The following is a 23,466-nucleotide window of genomic DNA, read 5'->3' as shown; positions in this document are numbered from 1 at the left end:
AAATGGGATGTGTTTTATGTGAACTCCAGCTCTGGCTCCTGTCATAAATTCCAGTTAGAAATGGGGATCACTCACTCCTAACTCAATCTTTATGTTTGTATCTTTCCTAGACATTTGGATAATATGGAGGGTCTTACACCAGCTGTGGATTTTGCCCAGCCAAAATAGTCTCTATGGATCAAAGAGGGATAGCAAAACAATATTTAGATAATTTTTCCCTTGTCTCTGCTACAGGCTGTTTGCGTGTCCCTTGTCAAGTCACTTCATCATGCGCCCACCCAAGCCATGAGCAGCTTCCCTTGCTGTCCCATCACATCTCCTGCCTGGAGGCACAACTAAGTCAGGGTGACTGCATTTCACACGCCTTTTTGAGCTCAGAAGATCCTTTCATCTGAAACACTTGAAGATAAGAACAGTTCAGATTCAATTTCTTGGACCAAAATCTTCCCCTGAAGTTTGGATCCTAACTGGTCCCAACCCAGAAAAAAAGCAATCTTTTGGTTTGGCTGCATCTGAAGGCACCAGCTCAAGCCCACACGGCAGAATCTTGCACAAACAGCTCATCTCAAGAGACTTCTGCTTCCTGGAGAGATGAAATCTTTTAGAAACAGCATAAGAAGAGATTTCAAATCCCTAGGAAAAAATCCTCCCCTCCGCTCCCACCCACATCTTGGCATTGACTTGGAATCATGGACCCTTGCCTATTTCAAAATCAGATTTAGACAACAAGCTCTGGGCTATTACAGCGGGAATGAGAAACCTTCACTCACAGTGGGAAAACCCATGGACATCCTTGAAGGCCAGCAGAAGATGGTGGGAGGGTTGTACATGGCTTAAATTGGCTGTGCACTATTATATTCATGCTGTGGGGGTTGGAGAGGGAACAAGGCAGCAAAATAACTTGGTGTTACAAAAGGCAGTTGTGGTAAATAGTTCACAGGAGAGGCTGACAGCATTCCCAGGCCACTGGAAGAATAAGCTGTCCAAGGAATGGCTTCTAAGTGAAACAGCCTCCATGCAGTTTCTGCATCAGGACAAAGGATAGGTTTATTTTGGATGTGCTAATAAAATTGCTGTCTGTGAGCCATAAGGTCATACAGCTAAGGTCTGGCTGCTGTCTGGTGAGGAAGCATTCCTATGGGCCTCCTCTGTCAGCGTGCAAATGCAGGCCTTGTAAAAAAGAATAATATATTCCCCATTTCCCTACAGAGCAGTACTGCAATGAGTGAACTCACTACAAGGAGTTCAAATCTACTTGTGCTGCAGCTGAAAGGGTTATTCACATAGGGAGTACTCGGTAACAAAATGCTCCGTATCCTGAGTAAGGGATTGGTGATGGCCTAGGATTTGTCAGATGATGGCACATGAGAAATGCACTAATAATGTCCTATATGGTTTACTTGTGCACAGCAAGGCAGAAGACACCTGTAATCATGATGGCACCAGCTGGCTGCCTCATTGATAAACCGTCAAAACATTAGAGCATCCAAATAAACGTGTCTGAAAAGATGAGTTCTCTTTTCCATCCTTCTGACATGGTTCTGGTCCAAGTTACTGCTGATGGTATGTTACATCTTTTACAGCCAGCCTGAGAAGGCACTGGCTTCCATAGCTATTAATCCAAAATTTGTGACTTTTGCTTTGTTTGTACAACCATGTACAAAGATCACACATTGCTCATTTAAAACAAACCGTACTAGAAAGGAGAAGTTCAAGGGATTTGTGTTTGGTAGATGAGTGTTGAGCCATATTAACTTTGGGCCACGGACCTCAATGTGCCAAGAAAAAGCAATAAGAATGAGAAAGGCTGAGCTGGAAACACCAAGGGATGACTCATAAATAATGGAAATGCATTAGCAGCACCGAGGTGGGAGTAGGGCGGGAGATGATGATGAAGGGGGGATGGTGAAGAGTGGCCAAACAAGAGTGGATCTCACACAGCGTTTCCTGGGAGGCCACTTGGGTCATGGGCGTTCTCATCAGACTGACAAAGAATGTCAGGGCCTGAAAAAGTTAAAGTAGTCACTTTAATTAACACCTCTTCACTGGGTGAGACAAGAAGCTACCTCCCCTCTCCGCCTCCTTTGCCGTGCACCCTACAGAGCAGCTCATACCTGAGCTGCCGAAACAGCCTCCGGTGTCTGGTGAGAAGTGCTTGTCACCATGTCTAAGTGCATCACTGACAGAGTCAAGAGATTCAGCTCACCACCTCGGGGAGTGAGCAGGTAACAAACTGACAGGATTTTCTGCTGCAGTTAGTGTTGGGAAAGCAGTTAGGAAAAGGTGAAATCAATCTCTGGGATAAAATCCTCCCAGGAATGCTGGCTCTCTTCCGTTTTCCATGCTAATGCTGGAACATGAGTTTCTCAGGTAGGATGAAAGGAAAAGACATATCACACAGGACCCTTGGGACAGGGCTGGGGGTAGGAGGATTTAAGGCAAGAAAGAAGATCTTTCTTCTCCTTTACATTCCCATTAGCACTGAGCACCACACAGGAAGAAAAAGGTTTGATGTCACAACACCAAAGTGCTCTCCCTAGTTCTCCTGAAGGAGACACAGGCCTACAGGAAAGATTCTTCAGTCAGCACCCTGGTGGGATGGAGAATTCCACAGATCCTGCTTGGGCAGGTAAAAGAGACTTCTACCATTTTGCTGTTGTTTGCAGAATGGGAGACTGTACCGAGTCTGTAAAAAAGTCAAATCTTCCTGAAAGATGAATTTTAATCCAGGTTTTGATGGAAAGCTTTGTGGTCTGCATTAGACTAGTCCATTGTGGTGCTCTCTCCTGTGATACCCTATGGATTTACTTCCAGTCTCATCAGATGGGCAGTTGGGTCCTGATTTGCCCTCAGCTTAAGACTTGTAGCTCTGATTTAAATCCACATCTATGAGAGATGAATCCTGTTTTTCAGAAATGCAGTTTAGTGGGAAAGGCTGCCCAGACAGCTCTGCCTAATCTAAAGCACTTGAGGGGTGGCCTTACCTGGGAGGGGGTTCTGAGATGATGAGTCAGAGCTAAAAGAGCAGACTTCAGATCTTGCCATGCTACAGATGCTCTGGATGACTTTTTGCAAATTACTTGGCCAAAGCCAGTGTTTCATATTCCCCAGCCGTTGTAGCCAGGGCTGGTTTTACCTAACTGTAATCTCACCTAGTTATGACCCCAGGGAGCTGTGAGTATGGTAGAGTAGCAGTGTCTCAGCATCTCAGACTGCATGTTACAGACTGTGGCACTCCAGCATCTGAGTGGAGATGCATGTGGATACTGGAAATGCCATTCTGCATGAGCTCTGGGCGTAGTATCACAGCAGTGATACTGGGCTGCAGAGCTTATAAACAAACAAACTCAAGCTCTCCTTTCCATTGCTGACACAAACATCTTTTTATTGCAAAACTGGGCAGGAAGACAGCTTTAGCACTTTGTGAGCTTGAGGCTTCATTCAAAACCTTTCCCACTTTTATGCTATATAACCACAAGAAGTTAAAATCTGAAAAATCAATGTTGCAAACCAACAATATTTTTTTTCTCCATATACAGATTTCTGTGGCTAAACACCCTTTGATCCAAGAGACAAATCTGTTCCTCCAAGGCTGCTGGTACACAATGTGCTGGCCAGTTTACCATCTCTCTCCCACCCTCCCACTAATGAGAGCCTCAATTGCTCTGACCCACTCAGCATGCCGTAACTTCCTCAGCAGCAGACACAGCAGACAATTTAATTTCATTTCTTTCACACCTAAGGAGCAGCTCCTCCATGGCCAAATGCATCTATTGGGTCTCCCCCAAACCTCTACTCCTCTGTCAGTCTGTGCATGGCTGTGTATTGCACTGTGTCTGCATCTTGAAGGCATCAAGCATCTCAAGCTGGCAGGCAGCCCTTCACAGTGCTGGTGAGGGTTGCAGAAACAGGTGTGGATGCCAAAGGATATTTAATGCCACATGGCTTAATCTGGAAAGGTTTGAAGTCTGGACAACTCACTCCACGGTGTGCAATTTAAAAAGGCACAATCTCCCTGGTTCTTCTAAGGAGTGATTTCATCTACAGGCACCTCAAGGGAGAGAGAGAGAGTCCTGATATCAAAGGGTTCTTTAATCTGGCAGAAAAGGGCATTTATGAGAACCAGCTGCCAGCAGTTGAAGCCAGACAAATTCAGACTGAAAATCAAGGTGCACATTTTCAACTGTGAAAGTAATTAATCTGTGGGGCACATTGCCTAGAAGGCCAGTGGTGGCTCGGTTGCCGGCAGGCCTGAAATCAGGACCAGATGTTTTTCTAGAAGAGATGATATCACCTAGCCAGGGACAGCAGGCTCAGGGAAGGGACCATGTGGGGCCAAGCTGGCAAGTCACAGTCGCTGTCACTGCCACCTGCCTTACAGCCCATGCAGGAATGTGTTTTTTATATACATACACACATGTATATGCATAGCTTCTCACGTATGGCCCCAGCTGGCACAGACCAGCATGCCTCCAGCCAAAGGTCTGCTCTGTCCACTCTATTTATTTACCCATTTCAACCTTATAGAGCTGCACAACCACCTGGCCTGAGCTCAGGGACCAAAGTCTCCACTGGAAGATTTGACTGAGCAATAGGACTGGGGAAAGAGTGGCTGGGCTCCCGCTCACCTGGTGGGAGGGATGCCTGCAGCCTTCCCCCCACAGCCCATGAAGGTTCCTTTTTTTGGGCCAGTGCTGCCTCACAGTGCCTTGAGCATTGCTTAGAGCCTCCACTAAGAATCAGTGGGTTGGACAAAATCCCATATTCACCCTTCCTTCCCTGGCCCCAACCCTCTTTGGCTGAGCTGCAGCCCAGGCATCATGAGAAAAAAAAAAAAAAAAAAAAAAAATCCAACCTAAAAACCACAGACATACATACAAAAAAAACCAAACCAAGCCAAACCAAACAAAAAAACCCAATAAAAACAAAAACAACAACCCACCCCAAAACAAATAAACAAACAAACAAAAACAGGAGAAGAAGGAAAGAAGAAGAAAAATGTAAAAAAGCTAACCCCAACTCTCCCTGCTGTGAACAATGACAACAAACCCATGCCTGGGCCCTATGGTTGATGGCATCAGCAGAGGGACCCTACTTGTCTGGCTGCCTTCCTTGCTGCCAGCTCCCTTCATGCCCAAGCCCCTGGTGTTGCTACATCTATGCTCCTCTTTCCCCTCCTCCTCCTTCTCCTTCTCCATTTTTTTCCTGGTTAACAAGTGTGCACTGTTATAGTTGTAGTCCCTCTCTCCATCCTACTTTTTGCCTTTCTTATGGCAGCAAGGGCTATTTGCTTGGGGCAGGGAGAATATGGGTGCAATTTATCCTTGCACAGGTTGATGCCTCTCTGTGTTGGCAGTGGAACACAAGGAAAGGCTCAGCTTATGCTTTAGGGCTGAGCAACACAATGTTGATGGGCTGGGGAGAGGAGGAGGGGAGGGGGTGAGTAAAAAAGGCCTCCTGAATCGATGGGGAATAATATGAAAGGGAAACTCTGGCAGGCATAGGACAACCCAGATGGACGAAGTGCAGTGAGGCAGCTTAGTTAATGGGCTGCATTAAAATTAAACAGAGACAGTGTTCATTTTCCAAGCAGCACAGTGACCACAGAAGGGCTTCACAGCCCCCGTGGGAAGGTGGTGTGAAACTAAACCAGGGAAAACCTTTCCTTCCCTTGCCACCCCATCCTCTGCAGGTGTAAACTGGGGCAGCCCTGCTGTCCTCCCCCTGCCTGAGTTAACACAAGCCAGCTCCCAACATCCCTGCCACCAGCCTGCATTTCCATAAAAGGGATGATGATCTTGTCAATGTTGCTGTAAATCTGAATTTTCTGTACACAGTTGCAGCTCCCGGAGAGGTGACAGCCGCTTACCAGCTGGTCACCAGCACAAGGAAAGACCTGGGCAGTCCGCAAGACCAAGTCAAGCTTTAAAGAGAAGGATGATAATAAAATGCATCCCTCCCCACTCCCACCCCTGTCAGGAGGAGGATTTATACTCCTTCTTACAAAGGACTAAAAGTAGTCATTTAGGCTCTGCTTCAGCAAAGCACCTGCTTAATTGCTCGGTTACTTCACAGTGACTGGAGCAACTGGAGCACATGGTTAAGAACATGCTTAGAGGCATTGCTGGGTTGGAATAAACTTAATTATATGCTTAAAGAGATGTTTAAACACCTTGCTAAATCGTGGCCTTGCACCTGAGGAAAGTGAAAGGCTGACAAAGCAAAACAGAAGAGCAGCTTTTGGAACAATGAAAACAAGGTTCTCCATTCTATGAAGATGAATGGAAATCCTTGTTACTTGGTAACTGAAGCTGAAATGATCAACCACTTAGAAAGAGCTATGTGGTAATGTATTGCTCAACTGAATACCTTTAACTGGCAAGAAATATGTACACTTTCCTGCGTCTTTCTTCCTGTTTCTTCTTTATGTTGTCTAGGTTATGAAGCATATGGCTTTGTTCAGAAAAGCACAAATTTTTGATTTTATTTCCATTCTGCACACCTCAAAACCACTAACCAAGATGTCAGTGCAGATCAGGGCCACCTGAGCAAATTTACTGCTCTTCATATAAAAAGCAACCAGGCCATTTAACCAAGTGCTGGACTGACAGCCCCAAACCCTCATGTGATGTACTGTAGGAAAACTCCCAGAATGGCCAGTGTTTGGCACCACAGGCCAATTGCCCAGTCCCTTGTGGTGTTCCCACTAGGAAGGTGCCAGCAGAGAAGGCAGCAGCAATGCCTATAACCTGCCCTACACAGTGTATCGGTACCAGGAAGGTGGGCTGAGCTCCCTCCTCTGTGCCTGGCTGAGCTGTTGTGACAGTCACCAAAAGGCACTAGTGAGGTTGCAGCTCTTGTCATGGGAATACTTGCTCCAAAGAGAGTCTGGAAGACACAGATTTGACATTTCTGCACTCTTCTTGTAGTTTGGACATGATTTAGGAGACATGTTGATTGCCCACGCTGATGGACGAACAGAAATTAACTATGCAGGGAACATAAATTACTGGGTATTTTTTACCTTTAGGAGAAGTAACTCTCTCAGCTCAGCTTCACAGTTCTTTATTTCAGAGGCAAATAATTCTCTGTAAATAAGCAGAAAGAGATCCAAAATTTGCACAGCATTCAGGTAACTGGGATGATAGTGAGGAGCTTTCCTTAAGCTTTCCACACATTTCAGGGAGGACTGAAGACATCCATTTCTGAAGACATCCATTTCATAAACAACACGTTTTTGAGAAATGTTAATTACATTGGAAATGCAGTCCAGAAAAGAAGAAAGATGAGCTATAACATTGTTGTCTCTCAGTTCATGGACTTCAGACCTACCTGTTTCACAGGCACATAAGCCTGAATGATCTGCTTTAACAGATGTGTTTAGATATCAAACAAATGTCACATCTAAATCAAAAGTATTAACAGCCCCAAAGAATGTTTTTGGACATGAATTAGCAAATATCTGTCTCTCCCTGTCTTAGGGTTGGATAGATCTGTGTAACAGAGATGAACACCAAACTATACTTGTGTACCTGCAGCAACATACAGACATGATCCCAGCTGGACCAGTATCACATTGAGTCTCTCGAGCAGCAGAGCTGCAGGAAATCTTCCATACATGCTCAGTACTATGTGAGCCCACAAGCTGGGGATAAGTTATGGTTGGCTGAGTGGATGATTTGGTGGAAGAAATGACATGGGATATGCCAGGAGCTGGAGGGACTCAAGACGTAGCAGAAGACAATCAAAGCCAGACAGTAACAGCATGCTCATGGCTTTGGGACAAATGATTAACTCTGCTTTTAACAAATTCCACCTATAAAATACTGTAATACTGTAAATAAAAAGTAGCTGCATGCAATGTCTTATATTTGCTGCTCTTCGTAGAATCATAGAATCACAGAATGGTTTGAGTTGGAAGGGATTTTAAAGCTCCTTCAGTTCCACCATCCTGTCATGGTCAGGGATACCTTCCACTAGACCAGGATACTCCAAGCCCCATCCAACCTGGCTTTGAACACCTCCAAATGAAGGCCACAAGGATGGTGAAGGGTCTGGAGGGGAAACCTTTGAGGAGTGGCTGAGGTTGCTTTGTTTTTTCAGCCTGGAGGAGACTGAGGGGAGACCTCCTAGTAGTTACAACTTCCTCGTGAGGGGAAGAGGAGGGGCAGGTACAGATCTCTTCATTCTTGTAACCAGTGACAGGACTCAAGGAAACAAGATGCAAGTCAGGGGCTGTTTAGGGTGGATATCAGGAAAAGGTTTTTCATCCAGAGGGTGGTTGGACATTGGAACAGGCTCTCCAGGGAAGTGGTCACAGCACCAAGCCTGACAGACTTCAAGAAGTGTTTGGACAGTGCTTTCAGGCACATGGTGCGATTCTTGCGCAGGCCAGGAATTGGACTCGATTATTCTTGTGGGTCCCTTCCAACTCAGTACATTCTGTGGGTATATGTGGCAAGAGTTGCCTCCCACCCTTGGCTCCCTCAAGCTTAAACTTGGATACTCATGGGAAGTTAGAAGTTAAAGCTAAGAGAAGTTAATGGTGTGGCAGTGCAAACAAACTCACTGATGGGGCTGAACACCTCTGCACAAGTGCCTGGCATGGCTCCTGCTAAAAAGTCAGAGCAACAAGTACCTGCAGCTGGAAGGCAGCATGCCACCTGTTGCTCTCCTTTCATTTTTCTGGGCTTGTTGTCTCTTTGTCTCTCCAGATCATACTGAAACAAAGTTGCCCTCCTCAGTACTTCAGGGCCCTCAAGTCTGCCCATGTCCCAAGCCCCCATTAGCCCTACATCTGTCCCCATGCCCCCCTCACCCCTCCAATCCCTTGCCCATCGCCCACATCCTGAGCATGAAAGCCAACCGGATTAATCCGGCACAGAGCACATTGTGTGTGAGTCACGACAGGCTCACTAAAGCGTGCAGTGCTGATAAAAGGCAGCTCTGATGGGCTCTGTCAGGGATCCCAGAGAAACAGCGTGGAAAAAATCTGCTAACCCACATCCCAGCCTGGCAGCCGGGGCCTGGAGACAGACAGGCACCGAAGGGAGCACGGGGAAGGGGTCCTGATCCAGGCTCAGCCTGTGAGGAAACGCCTGGTCCCAGGCATGAGCTGCTGCCTCCTGGGGCTCTTGGGTCATTCAGGAGTTCGTGGGAGCAGAAGAGGACTGGTGCAAGCCCCCAGGACCTGAGGCTGGACCCTGGGATAACCTCCCTCTCACCAGCTGGCCAGGGTATTTCAGGCATTTATGAAGCCATATAAAGGGAAGTCTGCCTGATCCTTTTGTGCATCTTTCTGCCAGAAATTTCCCTCTGGATAATTTTCTCAGTTCAGTTTCTCACATCTGTGGACCACAAGGTAGCTTTTTTCCCCAATCCTTTGTACTTGTCAATGCTGCTCCCAGAGGACCAGCAGGAGAGACCATGGCCCAGCAGTACTCAGTAGCCTCTGGTGTGCTGCAAAACTGCCTCATAAACCACCAGGAACCTGTGGTGTGTGAAATCTTGGTACAAGCAGGTGTGTAGCTCACTGTAACACTGTCCCAAAAGTTTAACAACTGTGTTTGCTGCAAAAAGGGTTCAGCCCCAAGCCCCAGGCAATTCAACAGCTTGCCTGACCCCAGAACTGGAGATAATAGGGACCACAGCGTCAGGGATATTGTGAAGAAATCAGGATAACATTTATGTGCACCACTGGGAGGAGTTGCAGCCATGGGGTCTGTGTGGAGGGGAAGGCAGCAGCAGCAGATTTCAAAACAATCTAGATAAATTGGAGAATTGGTCTCAAATCAGCAGGATGGAAATCACACAAGAGCAAGCGCAAAATACCACAGTGAGGTGTTGGAACTCAGATGCAAAATGGGGACTAATTGGATAAAGAGCACTGCTGCAGGAAAGGCTCCCAGGATCACAGACAAAAAATTAGTCAACATTGTCATGCTGTTTCAAAACAGGCAAGTCTCTTGATGGGACCCATTAATGAGAGATTCACAGGGCAGGCATAGGAGAGAATGACTGTGCTGCAGTTGCCCCTGAGGACACTGGGCACAGCACTCTCCAAAATGGGTAAACAAACTGGGGACCCTTCTAAAGTGCAGGAGCGAGCTTGACAAAAGCTTTGAAAAACATAATCTATGAGGGCAGATTGAAAGAATTGGATTTGTTTAGTCTAGAAAAAACTAAGAGGGAGCATTAACAGCCCTTCAATACATAAGGGCTTCTCCTAAAGACTGCAGAGTCCAAGGAAGGAGCATGAAGAGAACTGGGGTTGGTTTGCAACAAAGATTTAGGCCAACAGAGCAATAACTGGGAAACTTTGGAGCTGATGAGGGACACTGCAGATTCTCATTCATGAGTGCAATGTAAGTCAGGAAGGGTTCAGGTACAGCAAATCTTGCTTCAGAAGATGACCATAACCAAGCACTCAGCGCTGCAGTCCTTCCTTGTCCTATTCCTCAAGTGAACCCGCAACTTTAATTACATCCCCTTTCTGACCTCCAGCAAGGCAAGGGAGTAGGATTACTCCAAGGAGAAAGCTATAAAGTGATCATCCATGTCCCTTGCCTCTCCACTCCATTTGCCATGCATGTACCAAATACCCATCCCAAGGACCTTACTGTCTAAATAGATAGGACAGAGGAAAATTACTGCTCAGTAAGAAATGTGGGGGCTACAGAGGAGTGTCTGAGCAACAGCTGAAAGAAAGGGACCTGTTTAAACTGGAGGAAAAAAGGAATCCTGGATATGGGGGAATCAACTTGCAGTATTCAATTGGCTAAACGAAGTTAAGGAGAAGACAAAGCCTGGCTGCTTTTGGAGGAGGCCAGTAAGAGAACAAGAAACAATGGTCACAAGTTGCAATTAGAGAAAAATTCATGGAAGTTAGTGGGAAAAAAAATATTGTCCAGAAGGATATTTAATCATTGGGACAGGTTTCACAGAGTGATTGTGAAATCTCTATCCTGGGAGATCTTAAAAATGGAATTGGACAGAGTCCTGGACAACAGAACCTAAATAAAACAACCTGTTGGAAACAGCCTTGCTTTGATTGGATCCTCTCTGCCTCACTGAACTCTCTTCATGCAGGCATTTCTGCCCCTTTGCTCCATGAGCCTTTCTTTGGTCTTTGTGTTTTGCAAAGCTGAATCCCCACAGTTCACATCAGGCCCCAATCCAATGTAAAGCCCGATGTAATAGCAACATTTCTTGACCATGATTCACAACAATAGCAACCACCCAAGTTCTTGGCTCGTTGTGTAGCCCAATATCTAATGATGTTCAGTTCAATCCAATATTATCTGCATCTCCCCCCACTGCCACCTCCAGTTTCAGAGCCTGGCCAGCACCGAGCCCATGCTGTTCCTATTCGCAAACCTTAAGCACCCTGGCTGCTGCTTGGAATGAGGAGGGAGCGCTTGGAGATGAACTTTTAGCACTGCAGGCTCTAGGGAAGGCTGAAGTCTTTACTTGTCTGTCACTGATTTATTGATGCTTCCCTAATTGTGGAATGCCAACCATACATGGAGATCTGCAGAAAGAAAGGACTTGGATTGAAGGAAAAGAGGTCATTGCAGGCAAATCAGACGCAGACACCAAGAAATTGTTTTGTTTTGTTTTCTGTGCTGCTGCAATGAGTGTAATAAATGTGCATCTGCTGAGCTGTTTCTACTGACAGTGTTTTTCCTTGTTTCAGATTTGGCCTTAACTCTTCTTAGTAATCTTCATTTGCAGTGATCTGCCCAGCAAGAGTATGTGTGCATATGTGTGAGAGAGGGAGAGGCAGTGATCATTCCCAAAGCAGACATTTTGTTCAACCTCTGCCAGCCATTTTTTGGATGGAAGTACTTTTTTCCTTCATTCTTTTGAGTCACAGTGTAAGCATGAATTTGAAAATGATCCATATAAGTAGGATTTAATGGGCCTGTTGACACAGCAATACACCAAAATAGCAAAAAAAAATAAAATTACAGAGACTTTTTCTAGACCTTCTTTTCTACAAATGTTGGTTCTTTCCTTATTGGAAGTTAATCTACAGCAAATGCTAGAGAACAACATTTGTTCATTTTAGAGACTACAATCTGTAACAGTTCTTTGTGTACCATTCTAACACACATCTTTTGTGCCTTCTTCTCTTCCCTCTCTTGAGATGAAGCAGAGCTCTGGTTCAGCAGCCAGCATCTGTCACTGATTACAGCGGCTTAAGGTTTTACCTCTGAGGAGCAGAGGGGGAGCACACTGGGGTCCCTGTGTGTAACTGCACACAACTCTGCTCTGGCACTTCACATGCTGTCACTCCTTCCCTTCCAGATTTGCTCTTCCAGGCCTCCTCAAATCAGCTCTCTCCTCCATTAGTCCCCTTCATATATCATGTCCACAAGACGGAGCCTGTTAATCTGTTCCATCCCAGTACCAGAGCTGAACAGCTCTGACTTGATGGCACACCAGAGAAAATGCAGTTTTGCTTTATCCTTTGGGTTAATCAGATTAATCCAGCACTTTGAATCTAGCCTGCTGTGGCATGGCCAAATGTAGCATCCATATTAGGCTCTACAGCAGACAGGCTGTCGGTAGATTGAGGTTTCTGAGTCACGCTATTGAAGCCACACTCCTGGCAAAGCATTTTATTAATAACTTTTGTTGCAGAACTTTATCCTAGTAGTCTAAAAATGGTACTACTCATAATTACACTTAGATCTTGAGTATGGGGTTATTTTGTCATTTGTTTATGTCAAGTGGATTTGGGTTGCCTTTTTTTTGACTATTTTAAACTTTCTTCGCTGTAAGCTAAAGGCTTGGTCCTGCCCTGCTTCAATTGCTGTAATACAGCTCTGTTTACTGAAGCAGGTTTTTCCCAGATGCACAGACCTGAGGGTTAATTCTAGTTCTGGTCTAGGACAAGTTGGCTAACAGAAGCCAGATAAGGTGGAGGCAGCAGGTCACAGACACAGCTGACCAGAGCAGAGGCACTACAGAACTCAAAACACATTGGTTTGAGTACGGCTGGTGCTGAGGAGGCTCTAAGAAACAGCCTCTTGCAGCACAGCAGCAGCAGGCTGTGGGTGGCAAAGTCTGTGTGTGTAGCACCTTCCTGCACTAAACTTGGACCTAGTCTCTGGAAATCTCTCACATTCCCCTGGCAATGGATTCACTTTCCAAAACAAAATTAACTCAAACAGAACCATTTCCTATGAATGAAGCCAGGATGGAACATAAAACCCAGGCAGGGAAATATAGATGTGTGACATATTTGAAGCAGCAGAGAGAATGATTTCATCCAGTATCAAGCTGACTGGTAAAGAGAGTCAGCTGCCCTGAGGAGAAAGCCATTAACACACAAACACATTTTATGCTGGCCAAGGTGAGAAAGGAAGGGCTGTAGGTACTGAGGTGACAGCTACTTTGGGATCAAAGGAGAAGGCTGAGAGGAAACTGTAAAACTAACTTCAGATCTGTGTGGGGGAGACTGTGTGAACAGAGGGGGAAACTTAATTAAATGTGGCAAACAATGACTATATTTTCTGGGAAAGGAGCAGCAATGATTTCACTTCCAAGATACTACACCTGAGCAAACATTATCCAAAGCTGGCTTCAGCTAAGACTTCACTGCCAATATGCTAACGCAGATCTAACCTTGACTTTGAAGGGTAAGAAAAGTAACTAAATGGGGAGACTTCAGTTTGCCAGTGGTCCTCAGGATTTCTTCCCTCTCTGTGGAGTAGCTGGAATGGATAATTGCTGGGCATGGCAGGAGATGTGGCTGTCTTATTCATTAAAATAATTTCTGACAAGGCCTAAAAAAAGAGAAAGAAAGAAGATGGCACCAATGCTGAGCTTTGTGGCCCAGAACTTCTGCCAGGTGAAATTCTGTAGCTATTATAGCTCAAGGAGAAAACAAGAACATCAACAGCAGAGGGTGACCTACAGGTGTGGGCCTCATCATCGTGTCCTGCAAACTATCAAGCCAGGAAGCAACTAGCAGACTTAAGGGGATTTTTTTGCACCCAGCTAGATGCTGAGCTAAGAAGGCAGTGAGACAGGTTGTGCCCAAGCAAGCTCTACGCCAGTCAGAGAAAGGAATATAACTACAAGAAAATAATAGGTTGACTAGAATGCCACTGTTGACCTTGAGCATAAAGAAGACATCTGTACAGAGTAATTCTAGGCTGACTAACTAGGAATTAATATAAAAACATGGTAAAAGCCAGGGAAGTTAAAATCAAGAGGTCTTTTTGGGGGGGAGTTGGGGGGGGAAGAGATCTAGAATTATATTCAATTTTAATTAATTACAGGAAAAATTCTGGAATTAGTAATGAAAAAAGCTATTTGTAAGAAACTGGAATGTAATGGGATGAGTAGCAACCAATATTAGCTTCATAGTCTGGTCTTGAAAAAACCCATATAATTTCCTTTTAAAACAAGCAGACAGACCTCACAGGCCAGTAAGGAGAAGCAGATGTCAGTATCTTGACTCGAGTGGGTCCTTTGACACTGTCTTGCATGAAATTCTCATAAACCAAGAAGGAATGTGTGGTCTATCTACTGCAGAGCAGACACAGCTCTGGTACTCAAGAGGCTGTGAGCAAGACTTCACTCTCCACCGATAGGAACCTATTGAACAGAGGTGTACAGACTGCAACTGCAGTCTGTTTGTGACTTGGACTGTGGACTAGAAGAAAGATGATTGAATTTGCAGAATACCCAAAGCTGGAAGGATTTGCAGAGACATCAAAGACGGGATTAGAATTTTTTAAAAAAGCAAACAACAAATTTCTTGACGAATTCAAGAAACCATCAGGGAAAAAAATGAAAGGATGTGGTAGGAATCTATCTGAGGATCCAAACTGAGGAATAACTGACTGCACAAATATGGACATGGAACTATTGGAGCTAAGGTTTAGAGTTTAAGGTTAGGGTTAGGGTTTAAGGTTAGGGTTCAGGTTTAATGCAGATTAAAAGCTGAAGTGTTTGTCATCAGTGCCATACTCTTGGAAAAAGAAAATAAAATAAAGCAGGCTAAATAAATACAGAAAAACCCAAGGAATCATCAGAGTCTAGAGAACATGATCTGGGAGGAAAATCTGAAAGTCTTGGTAAAGTCTAGCCTTAAGAAAACAAGAACTATAATAAGCACAGTAAATCTTGTAATTTCATGAAAGATTGCAGCAAGGGGAGAAAAATACCCGTTGCTTCTACCTGCCCAAAACAGAGAGGTTCAGAAATAATAACAGACTTAAACCTTAGCAAGAAAGATTCAAACTTGATGTCACAAAAACGTTTGGGCAAATACGTGGAGGGAATACATAAAGTTTCCAGGCATAAGGCCTCCCTAAGGGGAGAGCTTCAAGAAGACTGGGTAGCTGTCAGGAATGACAGCAGTGTCCTGCCTCAGGGGTTTGGAGAGGGACCAGAGATTTGAGTTTAGGCTGCATCTCTCCTGGGGGAGCTGAGGGGGAGGTGTGGAAAGGGGCCCACTGTATGTGGAAGGCCTTGTTAGGAGTATTCACTAGGACAGAAAGGGAGGAATACTAGGATGTTTCTCCTTCCTCCTTCTTCAGTCTGCCCCCCAAAACTTCCTTTTCCCTCTGCATAGGGCCTGTTTCCACTTACTCCCCATGCAGTCCTTCATCTGCAGCAGGTGTCACTGAGATTTCTGCACTTCTCCAGCTGCTGCTGAATGCCTGAGGATGAGGAGGCACCCATCCAGACCAACCTTGTCCTAGGAAGGCGAAGGATGCAAGGCTAGATGGGACAGCACTGAAAGCCCTGGAGGTAGGGCTTGCTGCTCCCAGTGCCACTGGAGAGATGGGGTGAGGAAGTAGCTGTAGAAGGAAGCTGCCTGCAGCCAGCATCACTCATGGTGACAGGAATGGAAGGATAGGCCTGCAGGAGGTGAGATACCCGTGATTTGCCTTCATGGTCCGTGTCACCAGCAGTGCCTGTCTCCTCTGGACTAAGCAAAGAGAATGATGGCAGGTCTGGCGCCCAAGCACTGTCCGTGCTGCTTGTGCCTTAGGGCACATTACACATCCCAGTGTGGGGAGCTTTACTCCAATAGCCAGGACAGCAGATGTCCCTTAAATATTCAGCTTTAATAATGACTCTGATGATCAATAGAAAACTTGGAATAAGATTTTCAGCTTGTGTAAACTGGCTGATTTAGATTTTAATGAAAGTAACAGTGCCAGCATATCAACAAAGCAACCTGTCCCTATGAGCTCCCAAAATCCAATCTAAATTATTTACTTTCAAAGAAAGATTTCTTGTAAGTGTTTTCCCAGCCTTCTGAGTGTTCATAGATTATTTGTTCAATGGCAGTTTCATGTGCACTGCTAATTATTGCTAATAATAATTTTGCATTGCACTAGCAATTAATCAGAAATGCACTTGTTAGTACTAGCCTTCTCTTTCCTTGTGTATTTTTACTGGCAAAACGCATCTCTGAGTATTTATTTTCATTCAGCTCAATGTTGGTGATAGACACAGAAGGACCAGAAGCTGCCTTAAAAGCTGCTGTGCGCAGCATACTATATTCCTAAGGGTCAAGTCTTCTCCTAATGTCAGTCAGCATTAAAAATAGAGGGAGGCACAATGTTATCACAGATGTAGAAGCCTCATCAAATATTTGTTGCCCCACACTCCTGCCTTCCAGGCCATGTCCAGAGCACATGGCATAGCCCCTCCTGCTTCACCCTTTTCACGAGCATTGTACGCTTTGCTATCATGTGGTTCATGAGCCTGGACCCCTGTTGAGTCCCCATCCCCTTGGGAAGGATGCTCTCCCTGTGTGCCAGGGCAAACAAGCACCTTCAGCCAAACCCCAGTGCAGCCAGGGAGAAGCGAGTAATGCTTTCTTGGTGGCAGAAGCAGCCCCATTGTCAGAAATGAGAAAAATCGTTTCCTGATTACAGTAGCCTTCAGATACATTGATTCAATTTCAACCCCCAAATAAAACAATGGGAGTGATATATAGGCTATTCTGTTTCAGTGACTGAGTACTTGAGAGCAGGAATGCAGCTCTCCAAGGCAGGACACAAGGACTTGAAGAGGTTGGCTGTATTTTCTTCCACTTTAAACTGGGAGAGGTGAATAGCTGGTGAAAGTGTGGAGATTGATGGCTTTGGAAACTGCAAGCCCTCTTGCTATGTGGGACAGCTTTGGCTCAGACAGTCAGCTTCAAGCCTGACCTTGCCCTCCCTGACCTGTCAGTAACCTCAACCCTGATCTTGGAAGGACCATCCTTCTCCCTGGGGAAGAACAGTTTGGGGAATAGGGGGAAAATGTGAATAATGATCAGGTCAAGATTATTTTATTTTCCAGGAGAAGACAGGCTGTGAAGCATACAGAAGCTTGACATCCGTCTCATGCTTTGGTATTCAAGGAGCAGGAACCTTGTAGTGCTCACACAACATTAGCTCCAAACGTGGTCTATCTCATTAGACTTCTGCATGGAGTGCCTTCCTGTCTGCTCTGCTGAATCCCAATCTTCATTGCATTTAGGATGCCTTCACAGCAGTCAGACCACATCCCTGATGGAATTTGAGTTTCTCCTTCAAGATTCAAAGTCATCAAGATTCAAACCAGGCTCTTTCCAGACCCAAATTTCAGCAGCATGAGCCCCAAACCTCTTGTAGCCTCTCTGCTTCCCCCTGCAAGATCAACCCCTTCCCTTGGAGCTGCCTCCCCCCTGCTTTCCCTTTCTCATAACCAGCCATCCTTTGCCGTGCTGTGTCTATAAAACACTCAGTACACATGGCAGCCGAGGGGGAGGGACTGAGGGGCTGCTGGAAGCCACTCAGATTTCACATTTATTTAACAGCCGTGGCTGTGCTTGTTTGATTTATCTTCACACATACATTTGACAGATATGGTCTCATAAAAACTCCACAGAGTAAAAACAGCAGAAAGGCCTGCAGCCATACTGCGTCAGCATTCTGTCTGGCTCCAGCTCCAGAGCTAAGCCCAGATCAAGCTCACTGCAGCTGGCAGCACCCCTCACTTGGGGAACTTTTGAGTTTGCAATGCCTGAAATGCACAGTGCTTAAGTGTAACTGGTCCTGAGTTTCCCAGGTGCCTGGACAAAAAATGAAAAAGGTCATGATTTTGTCTTACCTTGAAAAATCCTACTGTATTTCACATAAATTGCTTTGTTCAAATGAATTTACATTTAAGTGGCTAATCTCATCCTTTCCCAAAATCTTGTGGGATACAGCGGCATTCAGAATATATTGAGAAAGTTTTTATAGCACTTCCAAAAACACCTCTCCCAAATTGCAGCAGTTAAGGAGTAAGCTTGCTTCACCCTTTCCTTGTGAAGACCTTATAAGCTTGCTCTATCTGTATTACTCCCAACATTCCCTTAAAAAAAATGAGGTATTATTTAATGAGTCAGGTTCATACTGTTGTGGTTCTGACAAATATATTTTCACTGGAGTGGAATAGTAAAATTTGTGCACAAAGCAGCTACTATATAGTTTGGGATATAGACTCCACAAAAGCACAACCCACTTCAACATATGCATATTTCACAGTGTTTTTTTAAAAGGGAAGCACACCTGAAACTCTCATTCCCAGCATCAAGAGAGGCAAAGTGAAATAGCTGTAAAGAAAGTCCCTGGCGTGCTAGCGTTGCTCGAAGGTAGGACTCCAGCTGCATTCAGGTGGCGTTTTATTACGTGTATAAATAACAGCCCCGACACGTCTGGGAGCTGGCAGCCTGGTCTGCAAGAAGGAGCTCAGTGCTGAGAGTGAAAGGCCCTGTGTTCCAACCTGCTGCCGTGGGTGGCCACGCATTTCTTTATACGTTACTCACACATATGGAATAAAGTTCTTAATGCTTGTCACACAGAGATAAGACAGATCTTGCTCAGTTAACAAAAGGAAATGTGAGGTGCCTGTATTGTGTCCACAATTATCTTGGTTTGATTAAAACCACTTCATGAGATTAGTGGAGAAGTTGTGACTGCTCCTCTGTGGGCAGATATTTGTGGTTCCCTCTCTCATTAGGGATGATTTTTCTCAGCTATAGAAATGTCACCTTTTCTGGTTTAGATAAATAACTAAAGAGCATACAACAAAGGTTTGGAAACCTCATTTTTTCCTGACTACGGATAACCTGTTTTGGTTTACAGCTCTCTCCTGTATTGCTGATCTCCTAGCTGTGATCCTCTTGGTGCCATATTCACCCAGTTTTCATGGTCACACTGAGCAGGGTCAAATCCCACCCCTATCCCCACTCCATACATGCAGTTTAGTGCCTGGTAGAGAGCTCTTTTTTCAAAGGAGAGGACTTTCAGGCAGTGGCTCCCTTTCTCCTTTGGGACTGTTTTTCCCAGCTATGAAAATGCCATCTTTTCTGTTTTAGACAAAAAACTAAGAAATTGCAGACATGCTGCCTTCAGGACACACTCGCCAGCTCTCCTGTTTTCCAACAGCACTAGTCAAGGACCAGATACTGCTCACCATGGCTTGACCTTTTCTCTCTCTCTTACTCTGTTGCTGGCAGATGAAAAATGTAATTCACCTAATTACTAACTTCAGGGAACCCAGCCCCAGGGCCAACTTCAGACTTCTTTCTGGGTTCTGAACCATTTGAAGAGCCATCACTTGTGGACAGTGTGTTAATTACAGTGCCTGTTGTTGTACACATTGTTACACAGAAGTGCCACACACCTTGGGCAGTGTCTGCACTCGGACACTCAAACCTTATCGTAGAGCTGTAGAATTGTTAAGGTTAAAAAAGACCTCTAAGATCATGGAGTCCAACCATTAACCCAGTACCACAATGTTCTCCACTAAACCATGACTCCAAGTGCCACACCCACAGAGTTTTTGAACACTTCCAGGGAAAGTGACTCTGCCCTTTCCCTGGGCAGCCCATTCCAGGGTTAGACAGCCCTTTCAGTGAAGAAATTTTTCCTCACATCCAATCTAACCTCTCCTAGTGACTTCCTCTTGTTCTGTTACTCGTTACCTGGGAGAAGAGACTGACCCCCACCTGGATACAGCCTCCTTTCTGGTAGCTGTAAAGAGTGATAAGGCCTTCTCTGAGCCTGCTTTTCTCCAGGCTAAATTCCCCCAGGTCATTCAGATGCTCTTCATAAGAATAGTGCTCCAGACCCCTGTGACAAAACTGACAGCACAGCAAAGGCCCATGGTCTGACATGATTCCTTTCAGACACAGGCCAGCCTTAGCCAGAGGCAGGGCAAGACAAACTGCCTCAGAAGGCTGCAGGCAACATGGAAAGGCAGGTCCCTGAAGCACACAAAATGAAATACCCGTATATGAGACTCGGCTATCTCAAGAAGGAGGACGATATCTCCTGTGTATAAATTCAGAAAACGAGGGCACCCTCACACTGATGGCATAGCCACCAATATGCAGCATTTCTAGCCTTTCTTTTTTATCTTGTGTAGCTACAGAACCACAAGGAAGGTACTGACAAGCAGTCAAGGAATTAAACTGCTGGTTCACTATGCAGGACTTGGGAGCTGGAGGGCGAAAGTGATGCATGGAAATTAAGTTAATTTTAAACCGCAGGCAAGAGAAGAGACTTGCTAGCAGTTACTTAAGAGAAGCTGCTGACTGTTTAAATACCATTAAGAAGATTAATGTCAGCCCGAAGAACCACTGAAAAATTAGGGCTGAAAGGGACCTTGAAAGGTCAGACCAGTCCATTCCACTAACCCAAGCAGGATCACCTAAACCTCGGACATCCCTGACAGATGTTGCTTAAGTTGATCTTAAAGCTCTCCACTCCCTAGGCAGTCTATTCTTTATTATCCCTGTCATTTGAAAGTTTTTCCTAACATCTAAATTGAGCCTTTCCTGCTGTGACTTAAGCCTTTTTTCTTTTTTTTCCCCTCTCCTCTCCTCCATCACAGACAAGGAGCAATGATTATGCCTTGTTATATGTTTAAAGACTTCAGTTCTCTCCTCCTTTGGGTTAGAGAATTTCAGTTCTTTCAGGCTTCCCTGGTAGGTAATGGTTTTCTCCATTTCCGCTTGTTCTCCCTGGATCCTGGGCTGGATCCAATTACACCACATCTCCCCTTAACTTATTTTCCATCACCTCAACACCATAACATAGCTGACTTGCATTCAGTTTTTGATCCTTTTTCTGGAGAATTGCTACTTAACCCATCATTCCTTCCCCTGTACTCTGAGAGTTCATATTGTTGCTCAAGTGTATCACCTTCCACTTCTCCTTATTCAACTGCCTCCTGTTTCTTCCAGACCATTTGCCCACACAGTTTTAAATTCTAATCCTGCCCAACACTACATCTACAGTTCTATGAAGTGTGCAGAATGAAAGTCCTTATGGTTATCCTTTATAACAAAACCTAACAAAAAAATTAAGCCAAACTCAATCAGATGTAGGGTGAAACCCCCCCCTCAAAGCCAGCTTTAACCTGGATGAGAAGGCGCTGGCAGCAGTGCCAGGGTGAGGTTTTTCAAGCAGGTTTGTACCAAGTGACCTCAGCCACTGCTAATAAGGCTTCCCCTCCGGACACTTCACCATCCTCCTTGGAAAGGGTCAAGGCCAGACCGGATAGGGCTTGGAGCAACCTGATCTACTGGAAGGTGTCCCTGCCCACGGCAGAGGGTTGGAATGAGAGGTTCTTTAAGGTCCCTTCCAACCCAAGCCATTATGTGATTCTACCGAAGCACGTTTCTCCAACTGGTTTCAAACAGCAAACACCAAATTACTCTGACAGCCACACAATGTTACTGCAGTCAGGCCTCTCCCCTCTACCTAAAACCTCCTTTTCGCGTCCCGTGTCTCTGTCCCAGCTGGCTTTGACCCATATGCCCTCACCTTCCCCCCTGCCGTCACCTGTGCGCCAGTGGACCTTCCCGGATTGGGGAAGTGCCATGAGAAGGACAAAATTAAGTAAAAATAAATGAGGACGGTAAAATCTGTGTTTTGAGGTAAATCTGTGTTATTTTTGAGATAGGCCGAGTTCGCCGCCCCGGCTGTGGGAGGCGCGGCCCGCGGCTGCCCCCTGGCGGGCAGGAGGTGAAGCAGGCCCAGCTTCAGTCGGACGCAGGGGACAGAGGCTCCACTGCCACTGTCCCGCGGCCACTGCAACCATTGGCTTTGAGAGGAGCGATGGCAGCGGGGGTTATTCCATCAGCATGCTACATCAGGGATAGACTGGAAGGTCAGGCTGTCCCTTAGCACAGACTGCTCCCTCACACTTTTCCTGTCTGTGCTGCAAGCGAGGGCGTTTCATCACCCGCCACGGTCACAGAATAGGGAGATGCAGTGAAACAAGCCCATGTGACCCCACAACAGATGTACAAGACTCGGAACCAAGAACTACCTTTGCCCCACCGGTGAAGTCAAGTCTAGCTCAATGCCATAGGGACATCTTCTCTCCTGGCTGCTGCACCCAGGCTCCGAGCAGCACTTTGGCCTTACACTTACTTAAAGCAGGCTCATCTCAGCTCATTTCTGGCTCTCTCTAAACTACCTCACTCAGCAAGCATCCCAGAGTGCCTCATGCCCCTGGCCCCACACTGTGCCCATCCTGCCAGCAAGCACACCTGTGGCTTGGCTACCATTCCCTGCAGCCTGCAAGGAGCCCACCTGCCTGATAAGGGATGTGCCTCCCAGCAGTACCAGCAACTGGCACATACAGGAGGGGACCTGGCAGGCATGCTGCACCTCTCCTAATTGACTGAAGGAAGAGGAACACTTGAACTTGCTCCAAAAGGAAGCTCAAGCTCCAGCTTCCCCACATTCATTTACTTGCAGAGCTTGCCCAAACCTGCAAGTAGGCAGCAGCTTGCAGACAGGCACTTGGAAGGAAGCAAAGTCAGGCCAGTGCAAGTCAGCTGGAGGTATTGACCCTTCTGGCAGTTTGGATGCAGACCCTGGGCTCAGCTTAAACATGTCTTTCTTCCCTTCTCCTCTATCTAGAGCTGGCCCTTCCCAGCCAATATTTTCTTCAACATGACTCATTCCAGCTACAAGTCCATTCAACACTGTCTATCCAGGCCCTGCAAAACTCACCAAGGCAAACTCCATCAGGCCCTACATCCCTTCCATACAGGGATAAATAAATATACTGGCCACTATCTCAATTTTTGTTTTAAACATACACAAAAAATCTCTGGAATATTGCAATAGTCCAGTTTATTCCAGAGCAAAGGCTTAAGGCCAAGACAATGAGCAAGAATCTCTCAAGAATGACTCTCTGTTCTTCAGATGATGACAATACTGAGGGGTACTTCTGTGAGGTGCACAGAAAAAAGAAAAAAAAAATCAAAACAAGCTTCCTAAATCAAATCTGCTTCCTAATGCAAGCAGATAGAGCAGCCATTTTGCATGCACCAAAGCTATGAGCTTTAAGTGCTATGAGTAGTCAGGAAGGAGTGTTTGCAAAATGCAGGGTGATGTGATCACATAACTGAGAGCTCCACTTTCCAAGCCTTTCACAAATGGGGGGTTTTTGGTTAAA

At 45.6% G+C, this 23,466-nt stretch overlaps 1 protein-coding gene across 1 annotated transcript in view; it reads right to left on the bottom strand.

Annotated features, from left to right (window-relative positions):
- Positions 1-7,065: 7,065 nt before the first annotated feature.
- Positions 7,066-23,466, bottom strand: part of LOC116992901 (protein spire homolog 1-like) — a 44,588-nt gene continuing 28,187 nt past the window's right edge. Inside the window, exon 17 of the mRNA XM_042779049.1 lies at positions 7,066-7,088. The gene's annotated coding sequence lies outside the window, so the exon portion shown is untranslated. The remainder of the gene's footprint in view (positions 7,089-23,466) is intronic.

This window comes from Catharus ustulatus, chromosome 2 (assembly GCF_009819885.2).
Source record: "Catharus ustulatus isolate bCatUst1 chromosome 2, bCatUst1.pri.v2, whole genome shotgun sequence".
NCBI lineage: Eukaryota > Metazoa > Chordata > Aves > Passeriformes > Turdidae > Catharus > Catharus ustulatus.
This window is presented reverse-complemented; position numbering and strand designations above follow the sequence as displayed.